The 18679-nt window shown below is 36.9% G+C and overlaps 1 protein-coding gene across 4 annotated transcripts in view; it reads right to left on the bottom strand.

The window, feature by feature from the left end:
• The window catches only part of PLS1 (plastin 1), a 109592-nt gene that overhangs the window by 74855 nt on the left and 16058 nt on the right, over positions 1-18679 (bottom strand). For 2 of the 4 annotated variants that reach the window (XM_070576262.1, XM_070576265.1), the window contains exon 1: positions 14007-14191. The exons of the other annotated variants lie outside the window; for them this stretch is intronic. The gene's annotated coding sequence lies outside the window, so the exon portion shown is untranslated. Of the gene's footprint in view, positions 1-14006; positions 14192-18679 lie in introns of those variants that run through there. 4 annotated transcript variants of the gene reach the window in all.

Genomic DNA, 18679 nt, shown 5'->3' with positions numbered 1-18679 from the left:
GAACTGACCCCTTTATCATTATGAAATAATGAACTGACCCCTTTATCATTATGAAATAATGAACTGACCCCTTTATCATTATGAAATAATGAACTGACCCCTTTATCATTATGAAATAATGAACTGACCCCTTTATCATTATGAAATAATGAACTGACCCCTTTATCATTATGAAATGAACTGACCCCTTTATCATTATGAAATGAACTGACCCCTTTATCATTATGAAATAATGAACTGACCCCTTTATCATTATGAAATAATGAACTGACCCCTTTATCATTATGAAATAATGAACTGACCCCTTTATCATTATGAAATGAACTGACCCCTTTATCATTATGAAATAATGAACTGACCCCTTTATCATTATGAAATAATGAACTGACCCCTTTATCATTATGAAATACTGAACTGACCCCTTTATCATTATGAAATAATGAACTGACCCCTTTATCATTATGAAATAATGAACTGACCCCTTTATCATTATGAAATAATGAACTGACCCCTTTATCATTATGAAATAATGAACTGACCCCTTTATCATTATGAAATAATGAACTGACCCCTTTATCATTATAGAAATGAACTGACCCCTTTATCATTATGAAATAATGAACTGACCCCTTTATCATTATGAAATAATGAACTGACCCCTTTATCATTATGAAATAATGAACTGACCCCTTTATCATTATGAAATAATGAACTGACCCCTTTATCATTATGAAATGAACTGACCCCTTTATCATTATGAAATAATGAACTGACCCCTTTATCATTATGAAATAATGAACTGACCCCTTTATCATTATGAAATAATGAACTGACCCCTTTATCATTATGAAATAATGAACTGACCCCTTTATCATTATGAAATAATGAACTGACCCCTTTATCATTATGAAATAATGAACTGACCCCTTTATCATTATGAAATAATGAACTGACCCCTTTATCATTATGAAATAATGAACTGACCCCTTTATCATTATGAAATGAACTGACCCCTTTATCATTATGAAATAATGAACTGACCCCTTTATCATTATGAAATAATGAACTGACCCCTTTATCATTATGAAATAATGAACTGACCCCTTTATCATTATGAAATAATGAACTGACCCCTTTATCATTATGAAATAATGAACTGACCCCTTTATCATTATGAAATAATGAACTGACCCCTTTATCATTATGAAATAATGAACTGACCCCTTTATCATTATGAAATACTGAACTGACCCCTTTATCATTATGAAATGAACTGACCCCTTTATCATTATGAAATAATGAACTGACCCCTTTATCATTATGAAATAATGAACTGACCCCTTTATCATTATGAAATAATGAACTGACCCCTTTATCATTATGAAATAATGAACTGACCCCTTTATCATTATGAAATAATGAACTGACCCCTTTATCATTATGAAATAATGAACTGACCCCTTTATCATTATGAAATAATGAACTGACCCCTTTATCATTATGAAATAATGAACTGACCCCTTTATCATTATGAAATAATGCACTGACCCCTTTATCATTATGAAATAATGAACTGACCCCTTTATCATTATGAAATAATGAACTGACCCCTTTATCATTATGAAATAATGAACTGACCCCTTTATCATTATGAAATAATGCACTGACCCCTTTATCATTATGAAATAATGAACTGACCCCTTTATCATTATGAAATGAACTGACCCCTTTATCATTATGAAATAATGAACTGACCCCTTTATCATTATGAAATAATGAACTGACCCCTTTATCATTATGAAATAATGAACTGACCCCTTTATCATTATGAAATAATGAACTGACCCCTTTATCATTATGAAATAATGAACTGACCCCTTTATCATTATGAAATAATGAACTGACCCCTTTATCATTATGAAATGAACTGACCCCTTTATCATTATGAAATAATGAACTGACCCCTTTATCATTATGAAATAATGAACTGACCCCTTTATCATTATGAAATGAACTGACCCCTTTATCATTATGAAATAATGAACTGACCCCTTTATCATTATGAAATAATGAACTGACCCCTTTATCATTATGAAATAATGAACTGACCCCTTTATCATTATGAAATAATGAACTGACCCCTTTATCATTATGAAATAATGAACTGACCCCTTTATCATTATGAAATAATGAACTGACCCCTTTATCATTATGAAATAATGAACTGACCCCTTTATCATTATGAAATAATGAACTGACCCCTTTATCATTATGAAATAATGAACTGACCCCTTTATCATTATGAAATGAACTGACCCCTTTATCATTATGAAATAATGAACTGACCCCTTTATCATTATGAAATAATGAACTGACCCCTTTATCATTATGAAATAATGAACTGACCCCTTTATCATTATGAAATAATGAACTGACCCCTTTATCATTATGAAATAATGAACTGACCCCTTTATCATTATGAAATAATGAACTGACCCCTTTATCATTATGAAATAATGAACTGACCCCTTTATCATTATGAAATAATGAACTGACCCCTTTATCATTATGAAATAATGAACTGACCCCTTTATCATTATGAAATAATGAACTGACCCCTTTATCATTATGAAATAATGAACTGACCCCTTTATCATTATGAAATGACCTTCTTTATTCCCATAAATGGTCTTTCCTCTGAAATCTACTTCATCTGATGTCAATATAGCCAGAGCTCAGCTTTCTTTTGATTAGCATTACCATTATTTTAACCTATGTCTTTACATTTAAAATGTGTTTCTTCAAGGCAACGTATAACTGGGTCTTGCGTTTTTACCCAATCTATCTCTCCTTTTTAATTGGGGTGTTTAGACCATGCATCTTTAATGTGATTATTGATATGGATAACTTTAAGACTCTCGTCTTGCTATCGTCCCATCTGTTCTTTGTTTCCTTCCTTTCTCTTTTTCTATCTTCTTTTGGATTACTCAAATATTATTCATAATTCCATGTTATCTCCTTTCTTGGCTTAACTCTGTTACTTTAGCGGTTGCTTTAGGGTTTATACCATACAGCTTTAACTTATCACAGCTTATCTTCAAGTGATATTATACCATTTCACATATAGTATAAGAATGTTACAATGGTATACTTCCATTTTTCCCCTCTTGTCCTTTATGCTATTTTTGTTATATATTTTATGTATGTTATAAACCCCATACTACATTTTACTATTTTTATTTAAACAATTCTCTTTTAAAGAGATTTAAATAATAAGAAAATCTTACATGCTTACTTATATAGTACTATTTCTGCCGCCCTTCACTCCTTTGTACAGATTTATATTTTCATAAGGGATCATTTTCTTTCTTTCTGAAGGACTTCCTGTAACATTTCTTGTAGTGTAGGTCTGCTGGTGATGAATTTTTTCACTTTTTACCTGTATAAAAAGTCCTTATTTCATCTTAGTTCTTGGAGGATTTTTTTGCTGGGTGTGGAATTCTAGGTTGACAGTCTTTCTTTCAGTACTTTAATGCTGTTCCTCCACTGTCTTATGTGCGTTGTTTTCAACAAGAAATTTACATCATCTTTGTCTTTCCTCCTCTGTATGTAATATGTCTTTTTCCTTTGGCTTCTTTTAAGATGTTATCCTTATCATTGGTTTTGAGCAATTTAACTACAATGTGCTGTGAACTAGTTTTCCTCATGTATCTTTTGTTTGGGTTAATTGAGCTTCTTGGATCTGTGGGTTTATACTTTTTATCAAATTTGGAAATGTTCTAACCATGATTTCTTCAAATATTTTTTCCGTTTCCCTTCCTTTCAGGGACTCTAAGTAAATGTATATGAAGTCACTTGAGGTTGTCCCATAAATCAGTGACGATATTTTTAATTTTTTTTGTAACTCTTTTCTGTTTCATTTTGGATGGTTTCTATCGCTATGTCTTCAAGATCGCTATTGTTTTCTTCAGTAATGTCTAATGTGCCCTTAAACCCACCAGTGTATTGTTGATCTCAGATGTTATAGTTTTTACCTCTAGAAGTTCACTTTGGGGGACCAGCCTCAGGGCCAAGTGGTTAAGTTCGCATGCTCTGCTTCAGTGGCCCAGGGTTTGCCAATTCATATCCTGGGCATGAACCTACATACCACTCATCAAGCCATGCTGTGGCAGCATCCCACATAGAAGAACTAGAATGACCTACAACCAGGATATACCAGTATGCACTGGGCTTTGGGGAGGAAAAAAAAAAGAAGAGATTGGCAACAGATGTTAGCTCAGGGCCAATCTTTCTCGCCAAAAAAAAAAGAAAAAGAAGTAGTAGTTCATTTTGGGTCTTTTAAAATATTTTCTATGTCTCCATTTAACTCATTTAAGCATATGGCATACAGCTGTAATAATTGTTTTAATGCCACTGTCTGAGAATTCTAATATCTGTGTCAGTTCTTGGTCATTTTTGGTTTATAGATTTTCCCCTTTCATTATGGGTCATATTTTCTTGCTTCTTTGCATGCCAGGCAATTTTTGATCGAATGACAGACACTGTAAAGTTTACTTTGTTGGGTAATTGATATTTTTGCATTCCTATAATTATTTGTTTTACTATGATAAAAATACATAACATTACATTTACCACACTAACCAATTTTAAGTTTACAACTCAGTAGTGTTAAGTATATTTGCATTACTGCACAACAGATATCTAGAATTTTTTCATCTTGCAAAACGGAAACTCTATATCCAAACTCTAGCATTCCCTTCCCCCAGTCCTTGGCAACCATCTTTCTACTTTCTGTTTCTATGATTTTGACTACGTTAAATATTTCATATGAGGGGCCGGTCTGGTGGCGCAGTGGTTAAGTGCGCACGTTCCACTTCTTGGCGGCCCAGGGTTTGCCGGTTTGGATCCCGGGTGCGGACATGGCACCGCTTGGCAAAAGCTATGCTGTGGTAGGCATTCCACGTATAAAGCAGAGGAAGATGGGCATGGATGTTAGTTCAGCGCCAGGCTTCCTCAGCAAAAAGAGGAGGATTGGCAGTAGTTAGCTCAGGGCTAAACTTCCTCAAAAAAAAAAAAAATTTCATATGAGTTGAATCATACAGTCCTTTTGTGACTGGCTTATTTCACTTAACATAATGTCCTTGAGGTTCATCCCCGTTGTAGCATGTAACAGGATTTCTTTCCCCTTTTAAGGTGTATCATATTTCCTTGTATCTATATACCACATTTTTTTAATCCATTCATCTGCTGATGGACATTCGGATTTTTTCCACCTTTTGACTACTGTGAATAATGCTTCAATGAACATGGGTATGCAAACATCTCTTTGACGTTCTGCTTTAAATTATTTTCAATATATCCTCAGAAGTGGGAATGCTGGATCAAACGGTAATTCTATTTTTATTTTTTGAGGAATCGTACTATTTTCCATAATGGCTGCACCATTTTACATTCCCACTAGCAGTGCACAAGGATTCCAATTTCACCACATCCTCACCAACATTTCTTATTTTCTGCCCCTTTGATATTGGGCTTCCTAATGAGCGTGAGGTGATATCTCATTGTGGCTTTGATTTGCATTTCTCTTATGAGTAATGATTTGAGCATCTTTTCATATGCTTGTTGGCCATCTGCAGATCTTCAGAGAAGTGTTGATTCAAGTCGTTTGCCCATTTTTTGATTGGGTTATTCACGGGGTTTTTTGTTGAGTGGTAGATGTTCCTTATATATTCTGGATATTAACCTCTTATCAGCTATATCAGCAAATATTTTCTCCCATTCTGCAGGTTGCCTTTTCATTCTGTTGATTGTTTCCTATGATGAACAGAAGTTTTTAAGTTCAATGTAGTCTCATCTGTCTACTTTTGCTTTGGTTGTCTGTGCTTTTGGCATCACATCCAAGAAATCATTGCCAAAAGCATTGTCCTGATGCTCTTCCCCTTGTTTTTTTCTAGGAATTTTACAGTTTTAGGTCTTTGATCCATTTTAAGTTAATTTTTGCATATGGTATAAAGGAAGGATTCAACTTCATTCTTTTGCATGTGGATATCCAGTTTTCCCAATGCCATCTGTTGAACAGGCTGTCTTTTTCTCATTGTGTAGTCTTGGGATCCTTGTCAAAAACCATTTGGCCAAAAACACAAGGGTTTATTTCTGGGCTGTCTACTCTGTTCCATTGATCTATATGTCGGTACGATATCATCTTGATTATTGTTACTTTGTAGTACGTTTTGAAATCAGGAGGTGTGAGGCCTCTAACTTTGTCCTTTTTCAAGACTGTTTTGGCTCCTTGGTATCCCTTGAAATTCCGTATAAATCTTGGACTTTTTTTCCATTTCTGCAAAAAATGCCCTACCACTATTCTTGATCTTTGTTCTCAGATGCAGTTAAATCACTTGGAAAGAGTTTGATCCTTTCGGATCTTCATTTTGAGTTTTGTTAGGCAGGACCAGCGGAGAGTTTAGTCTAAGGATGCAGTCCTCAACAGGAGATGATTATGCTCACAGAGGATATCTGGTAACGTCTAGAGACATTTCTGACTATCGTGACTGAGGAGGTATTACTGGCATCTAGTGTGTTGAGGTCAGAGATGCTATTAAACATGCTACTATGCACAGGAGATCCCCTCACAGCAAAGAGTTATCCAGTCCAAACCTTCTACAGAGCCGAGACTGAGAAACCATGCTTTAAGGGTTAATTATTCTCCACTATTGAGTCAAGATGATTCTGAGTACTCTAACCAATACCCTGTAAATTATTACTTTTTTTTCCAGTCCGGCTGATGGGAACAGGCACTATTCCTGGCTCCATGTGCATTCCAAGCATTTTTCTTTTTAATCCATTCAGGTGGTTCTTGCCCAGGCCTCCGGGGAGTTTCCTGGCACACATGCACTGATCAGAACTCTGCTGACTACTTGAGGGGGACCCTCCGCAGATCTGTGGAGTTCCCTCTTTCCTGTGTGTGTGCTGTGAGCTCTGGCTGCCTTTGTCTCCCTATATTCTCATCTCGAAGGCCTTCTATACTCATCATCCCCTCCCTGAGTTGCAGCCACGACACTCTCTCAAGGCTGTAAATGAAGTAATTGTAGGACTCACGCTGTTTACGTCCTGTGTCTTAAAGATCACTGTCCTTTTCTGTCTGATTTTGAGTGTTTTTTGTTTTTTTTTTTAAGATTTTATTTTTTTCCTTTTTCTCCCCAAAGCCCCCCGGTACGTAGTTGTATATTCTTCGTTGTGGGTCCTTCTAGTTGTAGCATGTGGGACGCTGCCTCAGCGTGGTTTGATGAGCAGTGCCATGTCCGCGCCGAGGATTCGAACCAACGAAACACTGGGCCGCCTGCAGCGGAGCGCGCGAACTTAACCACTCGGCCACGGGGCCAGCCCCTGATTTTGAGTGTTTTTAAAAATTATTTCATATATTATGTCCAGTTTGTCTTTTTTTTTTTGGTTGTTTCAGGCAGGAGGGTAAATTCAGTCCCTGGTACTCCATCTTGGACAGAAGCAAAAGACTAAACCATACATTTAAATTTTTTATGTTTATAAATTAGAAAGTATTTCATGCTCCATATAAAAATCTAAAACAACTCCAGTACTTGGGAGGTATCCTTATGGACTATTTTAATTTACAAATACTCATGTATATACACAGCTGGACACATGTATGATTTTTTTAATAGAGTTATACCATCAATTTTAAACATTACCTTAACAGCTACATAAAATGGGAAAAGCAAATGAAAACAATGACCTAATACCTTAAACCCATCAGGTTACCAAAAATGAAACTGATGGTAACACCAAGTGCTGGAGAGGATATAAGGAATCAGAAGCTCTTATTGCCAACATTGCTTTCTAAAGTGGTGTATCTGGATGAGGTAAAGATACGCATATTCTATGACCCACAATTCTACTTCCAGGAATTTATCCCAGAGAAACTCTTGTACAAACATACCAAAATACAGCATTGTTTATAGTATCGATAAATTGGAAACAACCTGAATTCCATCATCAGGCGACTAGATAATTATAGAATATTCATTTAGTGAAACATTACACAACAGTTAAAATAAAGTAGATATCTGTATTAAAATGAGAAAATCTTAGAAATACATGTTAATGAGAAAAGTACATAGCAGGTATCATTTGTGAAAATTTTAAAGCATTTAAAATAGTACTTTGTATTATTGATGGAAAAATACAGAAAGATGAATGGGAAGACTAATATACGCCAACTTCAGGACTGTTGGCAAGGGAAGGATGAAAATGGGGGAAGGCCTTCAGTCACATCTCTAATGTTTTACTTCTTACAGAAAATAGAGAACTGATGCATAAAACAAATGGCAAATTGCTGAGATTTCTTAAATCTGGGTAGAGAAAACGTGAGTGTATATTATTTTCACTATTTTTTTGCATGTTTCATTATTTCATAGTAAAAATATGAAAGGAAATTTAAATATTACATTATCGCACATCCTAAACCGTATACACTGCTCCTTCTTTCTATAAAGCATTTTACTTAACCATCCTCTTCATTTGGTTTTAAGAAAATACAGCAGAAAACCTGTTTTTAAAGCAAATTATGTAGCAACTCTCCTAAGTTAACATTTCAATTTGGGAATACAGAGGAAAAGTTCAAGTACGGCAGGATTCATTCTCAGGCTTAAATAAAGCGCTCCTAGAATGAAAGGTTAAATGACGAATCAGGGCTAAAACAGACGTGCCTGGACACAGGAATGCAACCACGGAATTAATAGTACAATTTTTTTTAAAGTTGATACTATCTACCATATGAAGAGAATCTACTATGTGCCAGGCACTTTATATAAATTATCTCTAATCCTTAAAACAACCCGAAAAGTAGTATTTACATCTATTTTTACTGATAAAGAAACTCAAGCTCACTAAGGTTAAGTAACTTGCCCAGCATCACTCAGCGGGTTAGCACTGGTGTCATATAATTCAAACGATGGTGTCAAGGTCCATGTTTCCACTACTCCACAGGAGGGTGGGCCCAGGAAGGTGCTCTGGACCTGCCACAAGGGAATTTAATGATTCTGCTTACAGAGTGAGTCTGAGCCAACCCAACTTTTGAAATCTTACAAAATTTTACTTTAGTTAATTTCAGTATCTTAAAATAACATTAATTGGCTGATCCAATGTTTTCGGTTTGTGTGTTTTAATGTGGTGGATTTTTCCTGTAAGTCTGACTATTCAGGGGAAATTCACTAGAGATTTTATTCTTAGTCAATAGTAATTACCTTAACTTTGTGAAAAAAACAAGTTTGAGGGGCTGGCCCCGTGGCCGAGTTCGCGCACTCCGCTGCAGGCGGCCCAGTGTTTCATTGGTTCGAATCCTGGGCGCGGACACGGCACTGCTCATCAGACCACGCTGAGGCAGCGTCCCACATGCCACAACTAGAAGGACCCACAACGAAGAATATACAACTACGTACCGGGGGGCTTTGGGGAGAAAAAGGAAAAAAATAAAATCTTTAAAAAAAAAACAAGTTTGAAACTGATTCTTCATGACCTAAAACCAAAGACTAAGGAAGACCACCGTGATATTGTAAGGAAAATGCGCCATTATCAAGAGAAGTAAGTCTCACACTTAAGTGCTTTCAATAGCTTTATATAGCACTTTCACATATATTATTGCATTTGACTCTCACATCAATCCAGTGAGTTAAGCAGAACTGAAAATAATAATACATATGTGTGTGTGTGTATATATATATATATGCACCATAATAGTAGTATCTGTTTCCTCATATTATTTTATTCCTATTTTACACATGAGGAAACAGACTCAGAGAGGTCAACCTACATAGCCTAGGCCATCCGCTGGTAGATGTCAAAGCTGGTACTATTTTCAGTGTGCCTGAGTCCCAGTCCCATGTTCCTCTCAATAAACCACACTGACTCTTGAATGTCCAAGAGCAATGAAGACATGAAATAGATTTTCAAGGAAACCAAGGAATCATCTTTCCACGTGATATTCAAGGAAGAGATCTGAGCCTCTTTTATGTAGACATTGAAATTAGATGACCTACTATAGAGGTTTAAAAAACAATTCTCTATGTGGTTCTTTTTACTTTATCAATTCTAATGTAACCCCCAATTCTCCCTTTTTTCTAAGAAGTAAAATATTATTTATTATATTCAACAAGAATTATCACTCACAAGCAAGACCATGTCACGAGTACATAAGTTAGTAGGACTAAAGCATGGCGTTTTCAAGGGTATGGTATTAATTATTGCTAATACTACTACTGATATTCATAATAAGGTCACTAAATGTTGTAGAGAGCTGAAAACATATAGAAAAGTGATGAAAATCAAGTTAGAAAGTAAACATAAATTTAGATGAATAGGTTATATTTGAAATTCCTATATTTCCCCTATGGCTTGATTCTTAAAGGTCTTTTGATTTTTAGCCTTTTTGATAAAAAGCTATGGGCCCTCCCCCCAGAAGAATGCACACAGATCTGAATTTTGCATGTCACTTCAGGGAGTTTATGGTTGCACACCTCACCCTCAAGCCCACCTGGACCTTCTAGGGGTCTACAGGCTCCAGGTTATAAACTCCAGCCCCAAGTTTTCCGAAAAGTTCCCTTGGAAAGAAAATATTTTAAAATAATTTCTTGGAGAACATGTTCTCAAGAGCGTTCTTCAACATTTTCCATGAAAAGCAATCAGTTGGCCAGCAAGGCTTGCTGGTCTAAAACTGAGCAATAAATACCTATGCCTCACGAAAGGCAAACATGTGCACATAAAACCATGATTCATGTCTGAAAAATGTACAGAATTGTATGTATACAGGAAAAAGAGGAAGTACAGACTTCAAAATGGGTCTGACAAAAATCTTCCTCAAGGGGCAATGTTTAAGCTGGGTGGGCCTTGGAAAGTAAGGAGACTTTTAAAGTTGTGGTTTGGGTGTAACAGATATTTCTAAAATCGTAACTTACAAAGCATATTCTAATATGTCACTCATATTTCTGAAAATTATTCCTTATAGAAACAACCTCCTAGCAGTGAGAAGTTAGTTACTCGTGAGGATGAGTTAATAGGCATGCACTAGTCAGAAAGATAAAAGGAAACTAAATGAGGTAAAACCCCAGATAAAAACCTTAAAAGTCATCCAGTCCAACCCCGTTTACAGATGAGAAAACTCAGGCCACACCCCATGTCCTGAGAGACCACAGTGACCAGGGACAATGTTCTCCACCAGGGTGCAGGAAGTAAATATCATGAAGAAATACTAGGGGATGAGATTAGATTTACAAATGATTAACATACGTATTTTCACTAGCATCCTAACTTGGTCCTTATGACTGATGATCTCACGTCACAAATAGCTGAAGGGATACCCCAGGAGAGGAGTGGACATTCCAGGAAGCAGAGGGGGACAGTGGGCCGTCACGCCTTCATTCACTTCCAGCATTTCTGACGCCCTGCAGTTTGTGTACTCCTGGTTGAGCAGACTGATGGATTATATAACCTAGCTGATATCAAACCTATCTTCACTAAACGGCCAAGTAGCTTTAAAAGATGCCTGCAAAGAAATAGGGTCTTGAAACTACACTAGTCATATTAGCACAAGAAAATGGAGGAGCTGACAGCTCTACTCCTAACAGGAATCTTCACCAGCTACACGAGAAAATAAAACAGGCAAATGTGACCACAAGTTGGACAAAGAATTCAAAATTATCAAGACTGTGTAAAATACAGCTTTACACTGCCATTGACAATAAACAGGACCCTGTGTACATATTGTACCATGAGATATTAGTTAAGGATATTATACAATCCTTCTAACCAACACATTTTTAAAAATCATCTTATTCTTTCAAATTTATTTTTATATATGCTTTACTGTATGTAACATATACATTAAGTAGCACTTGAATAAAAAATAAATTTGAGGAATATACCTTGGAAATGGTGTATACACACAAAATGCTTTTACTGATGGGAGCAGAGCAATGAAAAACGCCTGGAGGCCACTGCTCCAGGAAGAAGGCTCCACTTCCCACCTGTGCTGGAACAGGGACAGCGGCCATTCGCCCCACTATTTGTTACTACCAGTTAATGCCAGCATCTCTTCCATTCTGCAAGACTGAGAACTTGATTGGAAACATTTGGAAGGAAAGAGAGAAAAGGCACCCTAAAAATCTCAATTCGAATAGACAGATGTAGTCAGAAAAGGCCAGGAAACTCTCATAATTCTTAAAGCAATTCAGGCCCAGGCACACCGAGCGTTAGAGATTAAAATCGGCACTTAGAAGAAACAACAGGCAGTCAGGCACTCAAGTGGAATACATTCAGGAGTTCAAGATGTGTGTGCTTGCAGTGCACACCTAACCATCCTGTCCATTCTCCACGGGTTCCTATTACTGGGGTCCGCTTTAGCCATAGGACCTTTTACAGCACTGGCGGTAAGTCAGCATGAACGTGGACTTTTTTAATGGCTAGATAAGGCCACGCCATTAGTAACATTTGTAGCTATGGAACGTAACATAATAAGGGTAATCAAATATCATGCTTTGGGTAGTAAGCTGATCTAAACTGAGGATCATAAAGGAATGTTATCCCCCTCATCCACAAGCACACAATTGAGCATTTGGCTGGTTCATTACGAAAGGGTGGCACCAGGGCACAGCCTTTGTTGGACTCTGGACTTAATTCAAGAAGGGGAATTCTGGTTCCTAAGCAAGCCATAAAGGATTTAAGAACTATGTGAAATTTGTCCATGGTTCTCACTTTCCAGAGTTAATTGCTCATGATGTGTTCATTTCTCTACAAGGAGCCACAGACCCAGTAACTCTATTCTATGACACGTACAAAGACATTTAAACGATTGACTGCTTCACAAAGCTGAGCAGATAAGTCTTAACTTTCTACTTAGGTTTGAGAGCTCAGGTCACTGCACAAAGGAAACATGCTTAACTTTTTAAAAGCTGGCCTCTTTTAAGAAAACTCAAGAGTCTTTAATTCTTTGGCACTAAGCTCTATGCAAACTGCCAGCAGTATCGGTATCCAGGTTTCCTCGACATGCATCATTCAAGACCTTCTCAGCTTTACACAGGCTAGCAACCACTCATTTTCTGCTTTACGAAGAAAAGAGCTAAAGTCAGGCTGTGACAGCTTCCAGGACTGTGCAGGGTACAGACAGAGGGTTCTCCAGCCAACTTCAGGAACCATGAAAATACTCCAAGTGAAAGGCAACATGCTTATTTGTACATTGTTTATAGGGAAAGGAAACCGTCTTTCTGAAAGCCTTCCAACTTTTCCCAAATTCAATGAAACAGTGAAAAAAGCTTTGAAGCAAGAGCACTTTCTCTAGTACATTTGATATTTAAAAATGTAGAAAAACAAAAATGATGACAAAGAATTTATTTCAAATTAGGTATTTTCTTCAGACTCCAAACGCGTGGATACAATCTTACCACATCCCTGGCACTGGCCATACCCTCTCTTCCCATATCTATGGAATCCCTTTAGGAAAAAGAGGAGTTTTGCTTACCCATGATTAAACTACAGACTGGAAGAGCTGTCTCATCAGACCAAAAGAATACAGCTTCAAAGCAATAATACATATACATCCTAGATAGCACAGAGAAAGTATATTCCGTCACTCTAGCATTTTCCTAAGAATCTACATACATTTCTAAAGGGAAAATTAAAGCCAAATCAAAAATTATGGATTTTTTAAATCCAATCCTGAATAAAGCATGACAGTCCTTTCTTACCTCACAAGCATCGCTTAAGGAAAAAATAGTTTTCGGAACAAAAAAAATTGAGAGAATTAAGAATTATGTGACCTTCACACTATGGTTACTATTTGCATTGATGATGCAAAGCCACCTAGAACCCCAAAGCAAGAATGCACTAAAAAAACAAACAAAAAACCATAAAGGGTTTATCTCAATTTAACAATCATATAAAAAAGCAGCTCTAGAATCCGAGGTCATACTATTGCTATTAACATAAGAGGAAAATTTGCATACCTGCTTCTGTTGGTCTTATCACCTGAGATTTGGAGGTCCAAGAAAACAATTCAGAAGATTTAAAATTCAGTCTTTCTATCTGCAAATAATCCTCTGCCAAAGTCAGCGTTTGACCAAGAAAATGAACAACTCTACACTGAAGGGTTCTGCCTACTACTACAGATTTAATCTCAGAACTTGGTCTCAAGTAGAAAGGCCAATTTGCAACATGGGTGTGGTTTGCAACTATAAAAAAATCAAGGGCAAAAATGTAGATGTCATCACCATTTCTGTTTGATTATGACTGTGGTGCTTAAAATATACCAGGCTATTCACTTCACCCTTTAGATCCCGCTCAAGCTATGGAATGGGACTGCCCTATGAAGTCTTATGTTATTTTTATAAATATTCCTTTGCTACTTTAATTTTGAAATGGCAATTTTGTTTTCACTATGTGAAAAAATTATTAAGCAATCAAGTATACATTGAGAGTCCCGGAAAGAATCAGGAAATTGTATTAAACTTAAAAACAAAAACACTCTACATCCTACTACTTTTTTTTTTTTTTTTCAGTCACTGGACTAATTTCAAGCAAATGTACAAAATGACCTTTGAATAGAAATGGGAAATATCATATGGAATTAATTAAAGAATGTTAAAGACTGAAAGTGACTCAAGGGTTACAGTCCAATTCTACTTTTTGAGTGAGGCAAGACTAGGTTCACTTATAAAATCTATGATCCAATCCATTCTCACCAAATGGTTAATTCTCTGAAGAGGAAGTCTGAAACACCTTTTATGATAGCTCCATAAAAGTAAAGAATGGCTGTTATAAAACTGCTTCACAAAGTGAAAGAAAAAGCTCAGGATCTGTATGTTATGAGCCAGTTATAAAAAAAAAAGTATATATTGTATGATTCCATTTGTATGAAATTCTAGTAAATGCAAACTAATCTATGGTGACAGAAAGCAGATAAATGGTTGCCCGGAACAGGGGTGGTAGGAGGGATACAAAGGGGCACAAGGAAACTTTTGGGGGTAATGAAAGTGTTCTGCATCTTGATTGTGGAGAGGATTTTGTGGGTGTATACATCTGTCAGAACATGTCGAATTGCCTGCTCTAAATGAATACAGTCTGTTACACCCCAATGATTGTCAACAATACACTCTTACGTATTTCAGTATTTTAAAGGCATCTATATTGAAGAAGGTTTAGTCTTGCTCTATATGGCCATAGGATGGCAGAACTAGGACCATTAGGCAGAAACACCAGTAGAAAATTTCTGCATCAATATTTAAGCATTCATGTTGGTAACTAAGGTGGTTTCCAATGTTTTACTTTTAGAAATAATGCTTCAACATCCTTGAACACAGAAAAAGAATGGAGAATGAGGGACTTTACAGCCCTGAATCCAACTTCTCTAATATTTCACCCATTCCATTTTGTTACAAGCAATTTCACTTTCCACTCTGCTGGGAGGTGTTGTGGCAGACAGATAAAATGGGCAGTATGGTGTCTGCCACCTTTGCTGACAATAGCTTCCTCTTCAGTACCTACCATGAAGCTCAACCAAAATTCCAGAGAGAATATATTGATTTGATCTCAATAAAAACTATGTAGAAAAGTGATGTGTCACTGCTCAGGGCCAAGTGCATGGTACAGTTTTAACAATTTGTGAATATTCAAGGCACAAATATTGTTTGAACCACTACAGGATTCAACAAATATTGGAAATAATAATCTGACTCAAAGCTGTTTACATAACTCAAACTATTTGATGAAGCAAGAACATTTAGAAAAGAATTTACTGTTCCATGTTTAAAGGCACCTTCAGGGCAGAAGCCACTTTTTTCTCTTTTTTTTTAAGTTTTTTATTTTTTCCCTTTTTCTCCCCAAAGGCCCCCAGCACACAGTTGCATATCTTAGTTGGAGGTCCTTCTAGTTGTGGCATGTGGGACATTGCCTCAGCATGGCTTGATGAGCAGTGCCATGTCCACGCCCAGGATCTGAACCAGCGAAACCCTGGGCCACCGCAGTGGAGCATGTGAACTTACCCACTCAGCCACGGAGACGGCCCCAGGAGCCACATTTTTTTAAATCTCTGTAAATCCATGTATATTTCCTTGGCAATTTGTTTATAAGAAGTATTTTCACAATATAATAATTACTTTCTATATCTTAAAAATAGTCCATTTTTCAAATTTCTAAACCATCAGGGTAGCAATTTCCGTTGAGAGTAGCAGCAAGTGGAAGGAAGCAGGAGGGTTTCTAGGGTGCTGGTAGTAATTCTGGATTCTTGATATAGGTGATTTCATAGGAGTATCAATTTTGTGAAAATTCATCAAGTTATACACTCATGATTTTTCCATTTTTCTGCATGTATAGTAAATGTCAACTAAAGGCTCAAAAATGGACAAAAAACAAAAAGCCCACTGTCTTGCCCCAATATACTGCTAGGTAACCTGACAGAATATGAATTGACCTAGCCATTAAAAGACAAATTGGAAACCTCATCTCTAACAATCCCAGTTCTATTCACTTAAATTAGACATTCTTAGCAATCTCCTTTTGTTAACAACATGAATAAATATACATATCTTGCAGAACTTTGGTGTATACACAATACAAACACAATCACGTAAGTTCAGTACTGCAAATCAATTCAATAAGTAGTTTTGAGTACCTACTATGTCCAAGATGCTGCAGGGGCTTCTTTAATTCTGTACAGATTTATGGAAGAAAACATCAGAGAGAGGAACTCAAAAATGGCCTTTGAAAGACTGGAAGATGACATGTATTCTTTTTACCATCTTAATTCAGCTACTGGGAAAAATGAGTACATGCCGTACAGTAGCAACTTGGAAAATGTTTCACAGAAGGAGTAGGTGTCAAAACTTGTTGTGAATGTGCATTATTATAGATAATGGGCAGAGAGAGAGAAGGGCAGCCCAGGCAGTTGGAAGGGCATGAACGAAGGTGTAAAAGCACAAGGGCATATGGCATGGAATGAGCAACTGAAGGAAACACCCTGGCTGAATGAGTGTGCCCATTTCACATCGTAATATTTTTTTCTGAATCTAAATTACCAGAGAAGCAGACACAATGTGAATTACCTCCCTTTGCAACACACAGAGACAAGTGTTGCTGCAGCTCCGCCTGATGACACAAAAGTCCCAAAACATCTTTTCTAAAACTACTTGTTTTGGAACCTGGCCCTGAGATGATTTCAATTTAGAAAAATATCCAGTTAAATCACATTTTCTCATACACATCAACATTAATGCCTGGAGCCTTGCTGGCGGTGATAACCACTGCTGTCTCATTTTCCAACAAAAGCAGACAATGTATCTGTGGCAGGCAGAATAACTGCCCCCAAATATACCCTTGCCCTCACCCCCAGAACCCATGAATATGTTACCTCACATGGCAAATGGGACTTCACAGATGTAATTAAGGGTATGCACGTTGGGACGCTACCCTGGATAAATCTCGACAGGCCCAATCTAACACATGAATTCCTTAAGAGCACAGAACCTTTGCCTGATGGACAAGAGAGATGAACTAGGAGGAGGAGGAGGAGAGACTGAAGTGTGAAAGGGGCTGGATCCACTTTTGTCAGCTTTAAAGATGGAGGAAAGTGGTCATGAACCATGAAATGCAGGTGACGGAGTGTTCTGGGCAAGTCACTTAAGTCCTCTGTACCTCAGTTTCCTCATCTGTATAGAGGGAATGACAAGATCTACCTACCCCTGGGGTTGTTATGCAGATTCAGGAGTTCTTGGAACATAGGAACTATTCAGTTACTCTGATTGTTAACACCACCATAATTCCATTTTTGGATGAAGTCAGAGCAAAACACTTTTAAGTAGAGACACTTTGAATTCTTTAGTGTTCTTCATTCCTGTAACCGTGTCTGGAAAGATTAAATATTTAACAGAAATAAGCTTCCACTCTGGACTGCATGGAATTGAGTGTTTATAAGAGGTTGTGTTGCGGGAAAATGAATAAAAGCAACCATAGAATCCAAACCTCTTTGAGGTTCTATGTACCCGAGGAGACACAGTTTTGTTCTAAACCTCTAAAAAGGTTGGCTGAAGCAAAAGAGATTTTTCCCAAGCACAAGCATTCAGGAAATCTCTCTCTTCTTTCACCTTAGAATATGAAATGCCACCCACATGCCTGCTGAGATCAGTTCTTGCCATCTCTCAAGTTCTTCAGTGGCTAACCAGGCATCCATCCCAATCTGAAGACTGCTGAACAAAACCGAAGCAGCTGCTCAAGGTTACAAAGCAAGTTAAATAATCTCAACTGGCAGGTGAATACGAAGGACATAAAAAATCATGTCACTGAACAATATCCACAATTCAGTAACATGAAACTGAATAGACACAACTAGGAAGCAAACAGCACAGCGGCCCTGAGTCCGTGCTGATGACAGATGATCACAGTCAAATGGCCTGTAGTTGGCGTCACAACTAGAGAAATAAATCAGAGACCAGAAGTTTAATAAAATACAAAACATATGTAAAGAATGGTGTTGGAAGAAATATCCATTTCATTATTTTCTTTCTGTATCTTTTAGTGTTCCTCCTCTCTCTGCCTGTATTCATTCCTTCATCGTTCCTTCTCCTTTCCTTCACCCTTTATAGAAAAGATAAACATTAACAGATGAGAAAAGGGGCATTTAAAAAAA

Source organism: Equus przewalskii, chromosome 15, assembly GCF_037783145.1.
Source record: "Equus przewalskii isolate Varuska chromosome 15, EquPr2, whole genome shotgun sequence".
In the NCBI taxonomy this organism is placed as follows: domain Eukaryota; kingdom Metazoa; phylum Chordata; class Mammalia; order Perissodactyla; family Equidae; genus Equus; species Equus przewalskii.
Note: the sequence above shows the minus strand (reverse complement) of the source record. Positions and strands in the feature narration are given on the sequence as shown.